The 18288-nt window shown below is 37.7% G+C and overlaps 1 protein-coding gene across 5 annotated transcripts in view; it reads left to right on the forward strand.

The window, feature by feature from the left end:
• Positions 1-18288, forward strand: part of HIVEP2 (HIVEP zinc finger 2) — a 243284-nt gene that overhangs the window by 16502 nt on the left and 208494 nt on the right. The window contains exon 1 of one of the 5 annotated variants that reach the window (XM_023729529.1): positions 13978-16072. The exons of the other annotated variants lie outside the window; for them this stretch is intronic. The gene's annotated coding sequence lies outside the window, so the exon portion shown is untranslated. Of the gene's footprint in view, positions 1-13977; positions 16073-18288 lie in introns of those variants that run through there. 5 annotated transcript variants of the gene reach the window in all.

An 18288-nucleotide genomic window follows, 5' to 3' on the forward strand; every position in this document is an offset into this window, starting at 1 on the left:
GGAGAAGAGGGAGGAAGGAAGAACTGAGATTTTGAGGGTCTTTTGGAATATGCGAATAGCCTGTGGCCTTATTCAGTGTGACCTTTTCCCCTTGCTTTTTTTCTAGATGGGCCAGAACTTGGTTTAGTGCAGGCTGCATCTTCAGTATTAGTCTAGCATTTTGTGAAAAGTTGTCCTTCTTCCTGTCATTCAGATACAATTTGGAGTATTGCCAGTGATGACTTATTTAAATTATGCTGATTAATTTGCTTAGGCCTGAGGTTCTGATGTATTGATTTTGACTTGTAAAATGATGAGATGACACTTTGCAATGTGAAGTCTTTCATAGAATGTTAGGGTTAGGTAAGCTATTGGAGGCATCCTTTAACCGCCAACTGAGAGAGAAATCTTTCCCCTAGGACCGCCTGCATTCAGTCTCTCCTTAAACACCTCTTTCTTTCTCAGGGTGGCCCATTGCACTCTTGGACTCTTTCATCTATCAGCAGTTGAGTCCACTCGGACTACTCGGAACACTGCCTTGTATGACAGTCCTACATTTATTTAAAAGATAGTGGTCATATTCACCTTGAGTATTCCTTTCTCCAGGCTAAATATTCCTGGTTCCTTCAGTTGGGCATCATATGATGTATTTTATTAATTTCTTTGGGGAACGGGTTGATCATGTTCCGGCTTTTGTTTATGAATCCTCAAAAATAAATTATCTCCAGCTACTCTCCAGAAGATGGCCTGATTTGAAATATTTTACAAAAGAGGCCTAGACATGCTTCCTGAGATATTTTAGATAGGTAACCAATGGAACAGAGCTGTAATATATGATAATGTAATATATGTTTATTTTAACAAATGTAATTATTGAGATTCTAGTACATACAAGATGTAGGGGAAATATAAAGAAGAAGGGTTCATATCCCATCATCATACCTCTATAATGTACTGTATTGAAAAGCATTGTGTAAAAGAAAGTTCTCATTAGAAGAAACAGGTTAAGTGCCACAAGAGAAGCATATATCAAGTGTTAAGAAGGTACAGGATCACTTATGGCTGAGATCAGGAGCAGTGTCATGGGAGAGGGGATGCTTTAGATAGACCTTGATTTTGACAGGTAAAATGAATAAATGCATTACCATGAGAAAGTGTCTTTCAGAGATGCATGTGATTTGAGGGCTGCATAAAATGCAAAGTAAGGGAATGATGTGTAAAGGTTAGAAAGGTCGCGCTGTGTTGTCTAAGGGCTTGTATTCCAGGTTAAGGAATTTGTACCTAAATGACAGTTAGTGGTGGCTGTACTGTAGCTTATAGAGAGTTTAGTCCTTGAATTTGAAAATTCCATAACTTTACCAACACAGTTAAATGAAATAAAACAAACAGATAAAAGATATGTATATGAACATTTCTATGCAGAAAATTCAATTGCACTTATAAATAGCATGATATGTGTGTATGTTTGCAAACAAGCTTAAGATGTATTGACTTTGAATTAGCATATTATTATTGCTATGATTGTCCGAGAAAACCAGCAATGTCAAGGGTAATGACTGTAATCATACAGATAAAGAAAATTTCTTGCCAGTGGACATAATATTATATTCAAATCTGTGTTTGTTTATACTTTTTCTACATTGTCCTTTTTTGGCCATATAAACAACATGCCAATTGATAATTGATTTAACTCAAATCACTGCCATCTTAGGGTAAAGTAAATTAACGTTTTCAATTTGTAGTGTTCTGTTAATTAAAAATGGGCATATAAAATGTTAGAAAATATTTCCATGCAGGTAGTAATTTACTTGTAAGTAAATTTACTTGTAAGAGTATCATTTATACAGCACCCTGTAGTATACAAATAATTTTGTCAAATTACCTTATTAGTAAAAGGAATGTATATTAGTAATGGAAAATATTCTTACTTTAGATCTAGACTGCCTTTAGTATCTATGAGAAAGCTCGCTTCCTTTAATTTGCCTGCGCAGATTGCGTATAAGCCACATAATGAATAGTAAAGAAGGTACATATTTAAATGGGCACATAGTTCATAGAACAGATGGACTTTTATGCAGAAGTGGAGAGAAGTGATATATTAGGTGATAACTGAGAGCTGATAATAATTATGTGATTTTGAAACAAAGTTGGATTTTATCATTTCTTGAGCAAACTACTTTGATTTGGGAGCTCTTTTTTCTAAACTTTACAGAATTTATTTATTTTACATTTAGAGTTAGTCACACTTTTAGTCTCTGGAGAAGTACACAGGGCTTTGTGAGGGACTAGGAGAGAATTTAAAAAAAAAAACTATTGTAATAAAATAAGTTATACTCTTCATTAATTTCAATTACTTTAATGCATGTGGGAACACATGTTTCAATAACATGCTTGATTATAGACCTTCTGAACCCTTATTATTATTTAGCCTTTATTGGGGCTTATTCTGAAGTATTAAATATAGATGGAGGCTGAATAAAGGAGGTGAGCTCTTGAGTACTATGTAAATGTGTTTCCATTTGAAAAACATACTGACTTTCATCCGCAGGCTGAAAAGATGCGACAGTGCCCCGTCTTATTATTGTCTTGAGGAGAGACTGAACAGTGCCTTAAGCCACCTGTAGGTCCTGGGACCTTGTTAGTTGCAGGTGCTGTACTTGGTATCATTATCCAGCCTTGAAGGGACTAAGGCAGTAGTAATTTGTGCTGAGGGCCACTTAATAAAGAGAAGGTTATAGGGGAGTTTGTAAGAAAAATAAAATCACTGGATTGGAAATACTGAAGTTGAAAAAGGATCTTATTGTAACCAAAGACTGTGACGCATGTAGGTAGGTAGGTTTTTCACAAATACTTCATTGATTCATATATTCATTCACATGTATGAATGAATGCATCTCTCATCATCCCTGTAAATGTCTGTTCACTCAGTGAGCTATCTTCATATGACTGTGCTTCTGGCATATAATTTTGAGCTGGGACTCTGAGAAAATACTGGCTTTGGAGGAACAATGCAGCCTTGCGACCTATGATGGAAATGGGATGTGGACCTGAGAAAGGAGAGCGCCCTGATGATTTTGTCGTTGCATTTCTTGGGGGCCAGTTTTCTGGAAAAATAACAAATGGTGGGTGAATGCTCATTTGAGAAGAAGAATACTCAATATTGAATATTATGAGAGAAGAAGAAAAATCAGTATGCCCTTCTGATTATTTTTAGAGAGGAGGCCAGCTTTGAGACAAGTCAGCCTCATCTTATAGTCTAGCTGTATCAAAGACTTTTCAAATCTAAGAAAAGGTGGAGGCTCTTGTGGTAGACTGGTATCTCAGAAACATCGAAACTCAAATATTACAGTGGCAATTCACTATTACTCTTGTATTACAACGGTGCATCTACATGAAACTGATCCTAAATTAAAGATTGAGTTTTAAAGCCATTAATTTGGGAAACTTCAAGTTTCAATCCTTTTCTTTGAATGAAGTAATGATATATCTTATCAGGTTGGAAATGTGCACTCTCATAATGTACTTTAAACCACAAAATTGGCACATTAAAAAATTTTCCCTGCAGTTTCTAAAGAAACTGTAAAATATGTTGTCCTGCAAAACACCCTTTTAGTCTCACAGTTGTTTTGTTCTCTTTGATAATATAAAAGAGATGCATTTGGAAATAGTACCAGGAACCTGAAGAATCAGTGTGTTTTTCTGGCTTATATTTTTCAATTCTGTATTTATTCACAAGTAGATTTATTTTATTACTATCATACTGGTCTTTGTATCTTCAGTCTATAATAATTGTATAGTAATACTGATATCATTTGGTCTATAATTAGGATTATACAGTAGGATAATCTTTAGTCAGCCCTCTTTTGTTCTTTCCAAGTGCCACCATCAGCAATTAAGCATAAACGAAAGAGCATGCACTTTGAAAAAAATTTACTGGGAGGCTAGATTGTATTTAAGAAGCCTTGTCGCTATGAGTCAGTTTGGCAGCCGGTTGGTGGTGCAACGGGAGGCTTGGTGGTGCAGTGGTTGGGCAGCTAACCAAAAGGTCAGTAGTTTGAATCCACCAGCCGCTTCTTGGGGCAGTTCTACTCTGTCACATGAGGTCACTATGAGTCAAAATCGACTCCACGGCACCTCACGACAACAACAGATATATTTGGGCAGCTGCTTGCAGTTTGTGGAGTATCAATTTATATACCATTGACAGATGATTTGGAGATATAAGTATGTTCTAATAAAAAACACAAGAGTCACTACTGAGATTTAATGAGTAAAAGGATTATTGATATGAGGGAAGAAAAGGGATGTGTTTAAAAAAGTGGGATCACCTTGGAGACAGACACCCCATCATATTTCCTAGGATTGGAGCCATCAAAATGACTTTTATAATCAAGAATCCTTTGATAAAGTTTGAGAAGCTCTCAGAAGTTATTAAAAGTTGCTGTATTCAAGTCAAGTAAATAAAGCAGTTGGATGCGATTATTTTGTAGGCCTCACCTAGCACTCACACTTGGAGGCACCAGTAGCCAAGCTGGCCTTGAGCATCCTGTGAAGGAAAGAAGTTGTGAGTTAGGAGGGTGGCAGTGAGGAGTGTTTGGGATTGTTCTTCAAAAAGATTGAGAGGAGCCCATCTAGGGTCCGTGAATCTATGTGAGTACTGACCTGAGTGCTGGCCTGAGGAAGATTTCAGTTTTTTGAACCTATTTCTTGGTAAATGGCAATAAGAATATATGTGAAGTAAATGGTAAACTTGAATTGAAAAACAACCACAACAAAAAAACAAACCACCACAACAAAAAAAAAACCCATTGCCGTCGAGGTGATTCCGATTCATAGTGACCCTATAGGACAGAGTAGAACTGCCCCATAGGGTTTCCAAGGAGTGGCTGGTGGATTTAACTGCCAGCCTTTTAATTAGCAGCCTGAGCTCTTAACCACTGATAAAATATTCAATTGCATTGTTCAGCTGTTTATTAAATAAGACAACAGAAGAAGTATTCAGGGGCTTTAGATCACTTGCAAGTGGGAGCCTCGTTTACTTTTGATATTGCCCTGAAGTAGTAAATGGGGGACTGGATATGAAAAACTAACATATTTATTACATTGTAGAGTCTTAATTATATAAGTTTAAAATATTAAAAAAAAACTTAGGAAGCTTCTATAAAGAAAACTTTATAAAGGCTGGGTAGACTTGGATAATGAATTTAATGAAATTCATTGTTTAGTTTAAATGTTACAGACATCAGCGTGATATAGCATCTATGACGTTAGTTCACCATGAGAAGAACAGAATCTGTAATTTGATATAAATGATTTCAGTTTTTTAATTTTAAAATGATTATAGAATACCTTATGGTCTTCTTTTTAATCATTGTTAACCTTAAGCCACTGCTTTTGTGGAATTACACATGGTTGTACTCTGGTTTATGGTTTTAAACCAAATGAAAGGTTGGGAATTTAGGATAAAGGAAATTTAAAAATCACCATTATTTTTATATCAGGGAGTAATTTCCATCTTAAAACCTTCTGGCCAAATGTTTTGTTATTACACTGGATAGTTTTTATATTAGATATTTGAATATGAGAAATTAATGACCTAGTAGGTAAAAGTTTATATGTTGTGAAGGGATGTTTTAATAATTAAAACATAAAGAATGTGTTTTTAGAAACATTTAAAGGGGGTCTTCTTGTCTTTTTTGACCTCACTGATGCTATGAGTACAGAAATGTTCTTTTTCCTCTCTTATATCCCACAGCTACTTGAGGGATCTGACATCGAAGAGGAGATAGAAAACGAGGGGAAAACATAATTCCAACAACACTGATATGACACTTACTTTCGGTTATTTTTAAATAATCCTAATAGGAAAAAAAGAGCCCTCTTTAGGGGAAATTACGTTAAAAATTAAGCTAAGAAACTTGCGCAAGGAAAGTGCTTCCTCTGAGGACCTGGAAACACATGCCCTTGCCCCACTCTGGGAAATGAGAGGAGTGCTGGGAGAAGGCAAGCCCACAATAAATTGCACAGAGATGGAATTGCCAAGAATAGTTTAATCAGGGAGAAAAAGCTGTTCCTCCCCGTGAAACCCTGGTGCTTGTCTCAGGTAGCTCCGCCGGCTTCCTGCCACCAGCTGTGCGGTCACTGAGGCGCGGGGCGTCCCTCCAGAATAGAGAAGCGTGGGCACCCCTCCTCCGCTCGGGGGCCCCACTCGGCGGCCCCACTCGGCCCTCCCTGGAAGCTCCTGAACTTTGGCCCTCGGTCGGCTAACACTCTGGGGAGCGTGCATGCAATGACGCCTCCGCTTGTTTCAGCTGCACAACAGGAAATGCTCTCGGCCTCCCCCCTTCCTGCCCGGAGAAAGTGGGGCTCGCTTCTCTCGGTGACTGCCCGAGCGCCGGCCAAGACCTAGTTTCAGGTCTGCACCGGCAGCGCCCTCTGGGCTGCTTCCTCCCTCCGCCCGAGGGCTCAGAGCCGGGACTAGGGACTAGGGGAGAAAGCAGTGATTTTGCAATGCCTTCCTTTACAGAGCATGTCAGGGGATTCAGCTGGGCTGCACAGACCATGGCGGTGGGGTGGTGAGTTGCCTTGGGGAGACCACATCTCTTGCATAATAGAACACCCAGTCAGGTGGGCAAAACGCAGAGGAGGGCTTCTGAAATCAGGGTGTTGAAAAATGCTGACTACAGATACAGGGCCGGAGTCGATTTTTCTTTGCCTTGAGAGAATACACAATCTTTCTTTTCACAAAGCCAAGACAGAAAATCTCTTGTTTAACTGCCACCTTTTTACTTTGTTGTAGAAGCAAACGTGACTGTTGAGAGCAAAGCACAAACATTATGCTGTTAAACACGTTGAGACAAAACCATTACAAGCAAATTATCTACGTATTCATGATTTTAATAGCTGTTATTTAGGTAAACTAGTGAATCTGATTAAAAAAATTACTAATGATCTTGTGAATTTGAGGACTCAAATCTGAGGACTGTGGCCCTGGATTATTGCCCTCAAATTATAGATGGATTTTTAATATTCTTTTTTCTTTTTATTTGCCGTAAAACCAAAAAACAAACCCGTTGCTGTCAAGTCGGTTCCAACTCATAGCGACTCTGTAGGACGGAGTAGAACTGCCCCATAGGGTTTCCAAGGAGCGACTGGTGGATTCAAACTGCTGACCTTTTCGTTAGCAGCCGAGCTCTTAACCATTGTGCCACCAGGACTCCATTATTTGCTGTAGGGAGACTTAAAAAAATTAAAGACAAGCAAGAAAATTCAGGCTTTTTAATAGAAAGGTTTTAATTTGCATTAATAATGTTTCAAATTACAATTTAGAATCAGTGTTTAGCACTAGTATTTTATAATTTAGGAACATAAATCTTGCATGTCTTATATACTTGCAAGCATGATAAAGAAGAGCATCATCAGCTGGGCAGCCATCATGGTGGTTACTTCTCTGGTTGACTCATGAATGGCTTTGTAATGGTAGACCGTTGCTTTGGCCATGCAGCCAAAATGCCAAGGTTCACTGGGAGGTCTGCTAAGGTTTTTTATACCAAAGACTTTACAGAGAAAGGATTTAATAGATGAAAATACTACTAAGTAGTTCATAATAGACCTAGAAAGTTATCCCAAATTGGAACATATATACTATGTTTAATGTTTGAGTTAAACTGAGTCATGAAGATAATCACTGACCTTCTTTGCTTTTATAATTGTTGCCTATTTTCCTTCAAAAATGTCCCCTAGGGTCATTAGATGTGTATATAATATGATGTAATTTCCCTTGGGAAACTTTACAGCTGATTTATGCAATAAGGAAATTGGTTATCTGAGTACATTCAGAATAAGAGCTGTAGCTTTTTAAAATTATATCTTTTTTGGATAGTTTTTTTTTCTTCCTTTGACAGAATGCAAAACAAAAATTCTCTTTTAACATCAGAGCCTCACTCAAAGTGGTATTGTCGCATAGTTATTTGGTTATGAAATGCACAAAAATATAGGTACAGATATTCTCAATGGCCTAATAAAGGAAATGAAGTTATAAGTTAGGAGTATAGGGGAAGTTGTGGCTCTTTGATACTATTTCGGGGTAGACTCCAGTATAGTATACATTCAATAGTTAAATAGATTCAGGTGGCATATGGGATAATATGAGTGAAAATGCTTTATAAAACTGGAAAGCACTATATTAATGCAAGATTTTTTAAATATGATTATCTTTCCCTTCTTTCTACCTATAACAAAATTATACAGAAGGTGTATCTGATATAACGAGAACAGTTAAAGTGGATGTTAGTTTCATCCTTTTTGGCGGCATTATAGTTGGGTCCCCGGCACTATGCTTATTTGCTCTTTAATAAGACAGCTGCTTTTAAACCTAGCTTGGCCATTTATAGGGCCCCTGGTGGCACAGTGGTTAAGAGCTCAGGCTGCTAACCAAAAGGTTGGCAGTTCAAATCCACCAACCGCTCCTTGGAAACTCTATGGGTCAGTTCTACTCTATCCTAATTGACTTGACGGCAGTGGGGTTTTTTTTTGGGAGGGGGTTTGGTCATTTTTAACACTAGTATTATGGAAGTATTTAGTAGTAGTAGTATAAGGATCAGAGCCCTTGTGGTGCAGTGGTTAAGAGCTACGGCGAGCTATGGCTGCTAACCAAAAGGTTGGTACTTCAAATCCACCAGCTGGTCCTTGGAAACTCTATGGGACAGTTATACTCTGTCCTGTAGGGTCACTTTTAGTCGGAATCGACTCGATGGCAGTGGGTTTTGGTTTGGTATCATAAGGATCAATTACTCCAGATCTGTATTAACAATAATCCTCAGTTTTTATGCAGCATTTTGTTGGAGGTGCTAAGTAGGATCCTTAGACGTTTATTAAATCTCACAACAACCAGGAGATTAGCATGCTGTTTTATGAAAACTATTATGTGAGGAGCCCTTATGGACTGCATAGGATATGAATTTTTATAGCATTAACCCAGACACAACATCTCACCTAAAATTATGGTCTAAACATAAGCAATTTGAATTACTCATGTATAATTAATTTAATCAATTCTATTCATCCACGTTTGGAGGTCCATTTTATGCTGCAGAATAATTTTGTACCTATATAGTGACCCAAGCTACAGTGCTGATTAGGGTGGGCACAAGAATATCTTTCACCTCTCTGCCGAGAAGTTTGTACTTCTTAGAGGAAAACCCTAGAATAAATGAAATCCTTCATTGTATCTTGGAGTCAGAACTTAAAATACCTTAAAAAGGCATTTTTGAAAGAAGTGCTTGTCTATTGCCTGCCTTCCTCAATGGACTGTACAAGGGGGGGCAGAGTGTGTCTTCTCCTTGCTACACCCCCAGGGGTCGATTGAAGAAATAAAGAAGACAGTACTGCAGCCTGTCATATTTCAGATGCTGTTTCATATGCCTGGGCCGTAGGTTTAGAATTCTCTTTTTGTTAAGTGGCTTAAGTTCAGCAAAAATAAGGCATTATTCGATTTTTCAGTGATGTGGAAGCACATACAGTAGGTTCGCAAAGTTTATTAAACTGAAAACTATTGTAAGATGCATGGTATTTAACAATACTGCAATCGTGGTCCTTTATTTACTATTCTAATCATCTCCAACCCCCTTTTTTTTCCATTTACTGAGATCCATTTTTTAAAAGGCTCGTTGGCCTATTGATTTACAAAAGAAGACATTTAGGGAAGCTGAAGACAGCTTACTTGAATTTGTATCCTTTTAACCAGCACTTAACCCTAAGGCTGTACATGGCAGCTTGAGATCCAAGGATTCTTTGAACTCTTAATCATAATTTATATTTGATCATTCCTTGCCTAACAGGATCTTTGATGCTGCTTTTGAACCATCCTGGAAACAGGGATTGTGAGTCAAGAGGTCATTGCAGTACCTACCAGTGCCTAGTACGGTGCCTGGCACAGAATCGAGGGCTCAACAGGGCTGGCTTTGAGGGCATGTTGCATGGGTTCCACACTTGGTCTAATGCTGTGCTGTCACTGTCCTGACATTATCAGTCATTTTGAGCAAGGGATCCTGCATTTTCATTTTGCACTGGGCCCTGTGAATTATGTAGCTGATCTTGGAGCTCAGTAAATATGTGTGACAAATGAGTGACTTGACTACAGGATTTAGAAACTTAGATTTTGCTCCTGAAAACATCATTGTTTTGATTGTGAACCTATTTTCCCAGATTCACTGAGGTGCAGCTAAATAAAAAAGACTATTTTAGATCCATTCAGTAATGGATATAATTTAATATGAATGGTCTAAAAACAGACTTCTCCAAATTTTCAGTATATCCTCTTGGTTGGATTGGGCTAAATAAACATGCTAAAGAATGTAGGTGATCGACGCTAATAAAATAGGAAATGTAATAGGTAGCATTATTATTCTCTTTTTTTTTATGTCTTCAGTTATATTTCAGTTCATGTATATTTAATACTAAGTATTAAATATTTAACTATTAAATATTTTTCCTATTATCAGTGGTGTAATATTCACTAATTATTGACTTATTGATAATATTCAGTGGTTAGATTTTGAGCAGGTCTTATATTAAAACCAGAGCCCTGATAGCGCAGTGGTTAAGAGCTCAGCTGCTAACAAAAGGTTGGCAGTTTGAATCCACCAGCCACTCCTTGGAAACCCTGTAGGGCAGTTCTACACTCTCCTATAGGGTTGCTGTGAGTCGGAATCAACTAGACAGCAACTGGTTTGGTTTTCTGGTTTTATATTAAAACCTGTTTCTTTGTTTTCTGGAGAGCATTAATGAGCACATAAAATAATAGCAGAGGGTATATAGTGGAGGAAAGAAATTTGCCGCGGTCATCAGGTCCATCCCTTGCCTCCAGGGACAGGAGTTTTTTTTTTTTTTTAAACGTACCCTTAAAGCTCTCCAGGGATGTAAATTTCATAATTCTTATTGTGAGCCAGTTCTATTGCTTAATCAGATTTATGGCTGGAAAAGAGGCAGTCTAGAGCATGACCAGAGGTATGGGCTTCAGAATGGGCTGCTTGGGTTTGAATGCTGCCTCGACCATTATTCAGTTATGTGACTTTGGGCAAGTTATGTCATTTCTCTTAGTCTCAGTTTCCTCATCTGTAAAATAGGGATACTTTTAAAATAGACGTCAAAGATTGTTATGAGGATTAAATGAATTAAACACATGTAAAGTGCCTGGTCGATAGTAAGCACTCAGTAAATGCTAGATAAGGAGAAAAGAAGCCCAGGCTATCTGGCTCGTATTATTTTAAATTTTAAAAAGTTATGTATGTATGTTATTTAGTTATTTTTAGCAAATACTAATTAAGCGCTAAGGAGCTAGGTGGTGCAAACAGTTTGCTATTGGCCTCGAACCTGAAGGTTGGTGGTTCTAACCCACCTAGAGGCTCTTTGGAAGAAAGGCCTGGCAACGGCTTCTATAAAGATTATAGCCAAGAAAACCTTATAGAGCAGTTCTACTCTGTAACACATGCGATCACTATGAGTTGAGGGCTAACTGGATGGCAGCTAAAAACAGCAACGAAGAGCTTACATTGCTACCCACAAAGACATCATGGGTGAGTGAGGGTGCTGATTTGTAAGCCAAGAATTAGGATATTGTGAGGTAAGTGCTAAAGTAGATGGAAATAGAGGGTGATAAGGAAGGCCTGGAAGGAGCCCTAAGCCCTCCTTCGGGGAGGGGGTGAAATGGGAACTTCCCTCACCTGCCCTTTGAAGCATCAGTCAGCATAGGGAACAGCTTGGTGGGGGTTTGAGAAAGTGTGGCGTATTTGGGAAACCCATAGTAGAAGATCATGAAAAATGGGATAGTGATATAACCTCGGGCCAGGTCATGAAGTGGTGACCAGGGAGATAGGAGTGAAACCAGGAAAGAGTAATATCTTAGAAGCCAAGGGAGTAAAGGAGGGTGTGAGTGTCAGTGCTAAGTGCAGTGGAGAGTTAAGATAACTGAAAAGTGATTTAATAATTGGGAGATGGCGGATGTTTGTTTTTAATCTCTCATTTGCTGTTTATTATGAATGACTATTTAAGCCCTGATTATTGATAACTATAGAGGAGACATTTAAAGTAGACACACAAGTTTCCGACTAGAAGAGTGTAGGTCCTAGAATTACAAAAAGAAGTCTTACAATCCATTGCACTCTAACTCTTTCAGATTAGGTAAAGCCACGAAACTGTAATCTTCAGTAGGGAAAGGGCAATGGAGTCTTATTTATCAGTGTAAGTTCAGATGACAGTTTTAAATTCATAGTGATAATTAAAAAGAAAAAAATTGAGTGTTAGGCACTGTTTAGACACTTTACATATGTTAGTTAATTTAAGCCTCATATCTTAATGTCTCATTATTTAATGCTTTATAATCTAATGAGGCCCAAGCCAAGTCAAGGTCACTGTGCGTCTGTTCTGACTCATGGCTACCCCATGTATGTCAGAGTAGAACTGTACTCCATAGGGTTTTCAGTGGCTGGTTTTTCAGAAAATGGTAACCATTTGTGCCACCTGGGCACACTCAAGGTGACAAATACCATATGTTTTGGAGGTTGATTTCAAATGCAGGCCTTCTGAATTTCAATCCCAGACCCTTCTATTATAACTGCATCTCCTGCTTCCTCACTGTAGCTTAATATATATTTGCTGGATAAATGGGTGAATTAATCAAGTAATTAGTGAAAAGATTAGTAAATCTAAGTTTAAAATTTTCTATTTCCTTGTTAGTGGTTTAAGTACCTTTTTTTTTTTTTTTTTTTTTAAGAGAAGTTTATTCTTCTGTCACCTCAGAGAATAATCCTACAGCTAAATTCTTGAAGTGTAAGATGTGTTTGGGAATTTAATTTCTGGTAGTTGGGGAATTGCCAAATAAACTCCCTGCTGATGTGTGTTAAGGGATGTTTGTTGGGGCCAATATCTGTAATACAGACCTGTTATCTGGACAGTAAAAGAGTGGAACACCACTGGTATCATCACTTAGAAAATCCACGAACCAGCCACTCCCCATGTAACGTAGGACTGGACGAAGGCCAGCTCTGAGTGCATGACCTTTAGAAGCCCGGACTTAAGAGATACCAAGATAACTAAGTGGAGAATAAGTAGCAGAAAATGACAGAAGGGACATTATTCTTATAATTTTTATATTCTTTGTGACTTTCTTTTTAGCTATCAGTCTGTGATCTTATGCAGCACGTATGCAAAATGGAGCCATAATTCTGATCTTTGGAAATAATATAAATGATAAAGGAAATATTTGCTGGGCTTATAGAAAGATTGAACTATTGTGTCTTTACTACAAACAGAATGATGTTATTTACTGAAACTAACTTTCTTACTATAGAAATACTTCTAAAAAGTTTATTTTTGCCTAAGGATGGAAAAATGTCCTTAGAAATTGCTCTGTTTTTACCCAGACTAAAGAAAATGTAGAGTGTTGTTTAATCTGCAGTTACATCTTTTGAATGGGTAATTCTGAGAGACATTTCTGCCTTTTTTGAGGACTGAGATAGATTTGCGACCAGTGTGGAGTTGGCATATATTTATTTACAATTTATTAGTTATTACTTGAGAATAATCACACTAAATGTGAAAGGTAAAGAGTGAGATTCATGTCAGGGTATTTTTTTTTTTTTTTAACTAAATAAACTTATAATTACCAATATATTAAAATGCTATTTTACTATTCCTGGAGCCCTGGTAGCATAGTGGTTAAGAGCTTGGCTGCCAACCAAAAGGTTGGCAGTTTGAATCCACCAGCCACTCCTTGAAAACTCCGTGGGGCAGCTTTACTCTGTCCTTTAGGGTTGCTGAGTCAGAATCGACTCAATGGCAATGGGTTTTACTATTCTTGCATAAAACCAAAACCAAAAACCAAACCCACGGTCGTAGGGTCGATTTCAACTTGTAGTGACCCTATAGGACAGAGTAGAACTGCCCCATAGCGTTTCCAAGGTTTAATCTTTATGGAAGCAGACTGCCGCATCTTTTTCCTACAGAGCGGCTGGTGAGTTCAAACCTTTTGGTTAGCAGGGGAGCGCTTTTACCATTGCGCCACCAGGATTCTTGTATAGGTAATGTATATTGCATTTTATTTTCTAAAGCTTAATAGGTTTGGACACGGAGTTTATTTGTAGAAGGCAGTAAGAACATATTTATAAAATTGGTTTATGACTAGAGTAATAATAAACTTAACATCCATATTATAAACTGCATTATGGCATGTCTCATTAGGAGCAATGTGATTCTGAAAAAAAAAAAAAAGCCTTTATGTGAGAAGATTATTGTGGACCTAGATTTGCTTAGAAGACACTTGTAGACAGTTCCTCATGTGAGCTGTGTGTGTAAAGCACACTCCTGCCCTACCCAGTGAGACTCTAGTAAGATTTACTTTTTAAGTTTTGAAGCACAATTATGTACCAAATATTAAACTATATGGCTCTGAAACTGGCAAAGAAAACCACTATTATCAGGAAGAAACAGAGGGCTATTTTATATATTTCACATAAAAGGTATTTAACAGTATTGTTTTCTAATTTTCGTTTTATTGACTTTATTTAGATCTTGTCTCTTTAAAGAAGAGAGTTACAGTGGCTTACCTCAAAGGTCTCTGTAATTTTCGAGACTTCCTTTTGCTTGTGTTTTTATAAACCTAAAATAAAAACCCAGAAAATACACTGGAGAATCAAAAAGCCAGTGTGAGTGAGTAAGTGTCATTAAACCAGGAAGAGTAATGGGATGGAGGGTGTAAGCTGGAGTTAACAAAAAACTTTTAAATCAAAGCAGATGAATATATTTTAAAAAACAAAACAAACTGAAACAATCTGTAGGGAATCCCATACTATAAAGAAGCACACGTATGTGTTAACTATAGATGTTTATTTAAAAAAAAAAAAAAAAAGATGGTGGGCATGATTTATTTAGAGACCTCAGGCTCTCCTAGATAAATTACTTTCCTGCCATCACTCTTTTCTAAATTATTGGAACCTGTAATGTATCAGAGTTTGTTTATATATTGCTTGGTCATGGGAAAACACATTTATATAAGACCTCCATTCATTTACTTCACCTTCTATCTATATACTTATATATGTAAACGTGCTAGTTGCCTAAAATCGAAAGTACATTATGTTGTTGATTGGTGAATAAGAAGTCATTTTTAGAGTTCTTTATTTTTACAGCTGTGCTTCAGGGGATCACGTTCTAAAGAAGTCAGCTGGGCATGACCTCATAGGCATGGGGACGCAATTCCAAAGCAGCCACAGGCCTGCAGAGTTAAAAAGCCAACACAGAATGTTCAAATGCTGTAGTTAGAATGTAGCAAGCCTGGTGATGTTTTAATAAGTTTTTGTTAGTAGCAGCCAAATTTAAACCTGAGGGCAAAGATAAGAGGGCTGGGTAGGATGGAAGGCACAGAGGATGTAGCTAGAAGGGGACAGCGTCTACATCTGTACATCCATGGAAACTCTCTTGGTACTGTTGCAGTTCTAAATCTGAGTTTGTTTAATAGAAAAAATAAATAAGGGCATGGAGCGGAAGCGGTTGAAGAAAGAAGGTATTGAGAAGGGAAGTAGACAGTTGTGGTGGTTTCATTTCATCACTAACATTGTTCTTATTAAAGTTATAGAAAAATATTAGGATTTTGAGAGTGTGTGAAGCTGCTTGAGAAATAGAATTTGTTTATCTGATGTGCAGGTATGGTTATTTTTGGGATATTGCATAGCATTGCTGTCTCTACTTTGAACTCTGTACAATCATGTCCAAAGTTTTTGGCAGCTGTAGAGTACACGTGTCACTCGAAGTTGCTTATAAAATTCTTATTTAATAAGATAAATTCTGAAATATTAACATTTTCACATCATTTTTAGAAATGATGTGTTACATTCCCTTTTGTTGTCACTGTTAATGAGAATGAGATTTGTTGATTTGGAACTCACATGCGCTAATAGTTGTTGCCATCTGCTGTGTAAGTTTCACACAGAAATCATACATGTTGCTGCTGCTGAAGTCACTGCTGCTGTTCCTTTCCCAGTGTCAGACCAAGACCTGCACCCAGAAAATTTGGAGGAACGTTTTTAAATAGGGCTGGGTGAGTAAGTGACTCATTTTGAACATGTAACATCAGTTATTTATTTCTCTCATTGTTAGCATATTCTATTTTTCGTATCAAGTAGGTTGATAATCCCGGAGAAGAGAGAATTAGGGATACAACCAGCAATATATTACATATGAAACTGCTACTTAATTTTCACTTGCTCATATCTGGATGATCAGAATAAGAGTAGGAAAGAGATTATCATTTAAACTGGATTTGAAATTTTGAGTGACATAGGTCAATAGTTGTTTATGACAGCATAACTATTAACAATACCATATTAGAGGAAATGTATTTAATATCTAGTTAACCTAAATAAAAACTCATTGCTGTCGAGTTGATTCTGACTCATAGAGACCCTATAGGACAGAGTAGAACTGCCCTGACAGAGTTTCCAAGGCTATAATTTTTTTTTTTTTCAGATGTGAAATAATTCATTCAGTCGATCCCCTATTGATGGCCATTGTCAGTCTTTTGGTATCACAAATAGTGCTGTAAGAAATTACCTTGTACAGATGTCAATTTGTATAGACTAAGATAAATTCTCCAAAGTGAAATAGCTGTGCCAAAACATGAATGCATTTGTATTTTAGTAGACTTTGCCAAATTACCCTCTGTAGGGGCTGTATAAATCTGAACTTTCACCCGCAATGTATGAGAGTGCCTATTGTTTCAAAGCCTCTCCAACAGAATGCATTGTCAAGCACTTGTATTTTTGATGAATGATGAGTCTGTTGAATGATGTTGGGCATTTCTTCATATATTTAAGGACTATTTGTATTTTTTTTCTGTCAACTGTTCATAATCTTTGCTTCTTTTATTAGATAGCTAACTTGAAATTTCTATTTTTAAAAATCTTACAGATAATTCTTTTTTTTTTCATTGTGCTTTAAGTGAAAGTTTACAATTCAAGTTAGTCTCTCATACAAACATTTATACATACATTGTTATTCACCCTAGTTGCTCTCCCTATACTGTGACAGCACCCTCCTTCTTTCCACCCTGGATTTCCGGTGCCCATTCAACCAGCTCGTGACCCTCTCTGCCTTCTCATCTCGACTCCAGACAGGAGCTGCCCATTTTACTCTTATGTATCTGCTTGAGCTAAGAAGCACATGCTTCACGAGTATCATTTTATGTCCCATAGTCCAGTCTAATCTTTGTCTGAAGAGTTCACCTCGGGAATAGTTTTAGTTTTGGGCTAGCAGAGATTCCGGGGGTCATGTCTTCCTGGGTCCTCCGGTCTCAGCCAAACCATTAAGTCTGGTCTTTTTACTATAATTTGAGTTCTGCACCCCACTTTTCTCCCGCTCCGTCAGGGACTCTCTGTTGTATTCCCTGTCAGGGCGGTTGTTGGTGGTAGTTCTTCTGGTCTCAGGCTGATGAAGTCTTTGGTTTATGTGGGCCTTTCTGTCTCTGGGCTAATACTTTCCTTGTGTCTCTGGTATTCTTCATTCTCCTCTGCTTCAGGTGGGTTGGGACCAATTGATGCATCTTAGATGGCTGCTCCCTAGCTTTTAAAACCCCAGATGCCACTCACCAAAGTGGGATGCACAACATTTTCTTAATAAACTTCATTATGCCTGTTGACTTAGATGTCCCCTGAAACCATGGTTCCTAGACCCCAGCCCCTGCTACTCTGTCCTTCAAAGTGTTTGGTTGTAGTCAGGAAACTTCTTAGCTTTGGTTTAGTCCAGTTGTGCTGACTTCCCCTGTAATGTGTGCTGTCCTTCCCTTCACCTAAGATAATTCTTGTCTTCTATCTAGTTAGTGAATACCTGTTTCCCTCCCTCACCACCCTTGTAACCATCAAAGAATGTTTTCTTCTGTGTTTCAACCTTTCCTTGAGTTTCATACAATATTTGTCATTATGCGACTGATTAATTTCACTCAGCATAATGCCTTCCAGATTCATGCATGTTATGAGATATTTCACAGATTCATCCTTGTTCTTTATTGTTGGGTACTATTCCATGTGTGAATATACCATAATTTGTTTATCCATATGTCCGTTAAGGGGCACCTAGGTTGTTTCCATCTTTTTGCTATCATGAACAGTGCTGCAATGAACATGGATGTGCATATATCTGTTCATGTGACGTCTCTTATTTCTCTAGGATATATTCCAAGGAGCAGGATTGCTGGATCATATGGTACTTCTATTTCTAGCTTTTTAAGGAAGTGCCAAATCAATTTCCAAAGTGGTTGTA

Source organism: Trichechus manatus, unplaced genomic scaffold (assembly GCF_000243295.1).
Source record: "Trichechus manatus latirostris isolate Lorelei unplaced genomic scaffold, TriManLat1.0 scaffold00002, whole genome shotgun sequence".
NCBI lineage: Eukaryota > Metazoa > Chordata > Mammalia > Sirenia > Trichechidae > Trichechus > Trichechus manatus.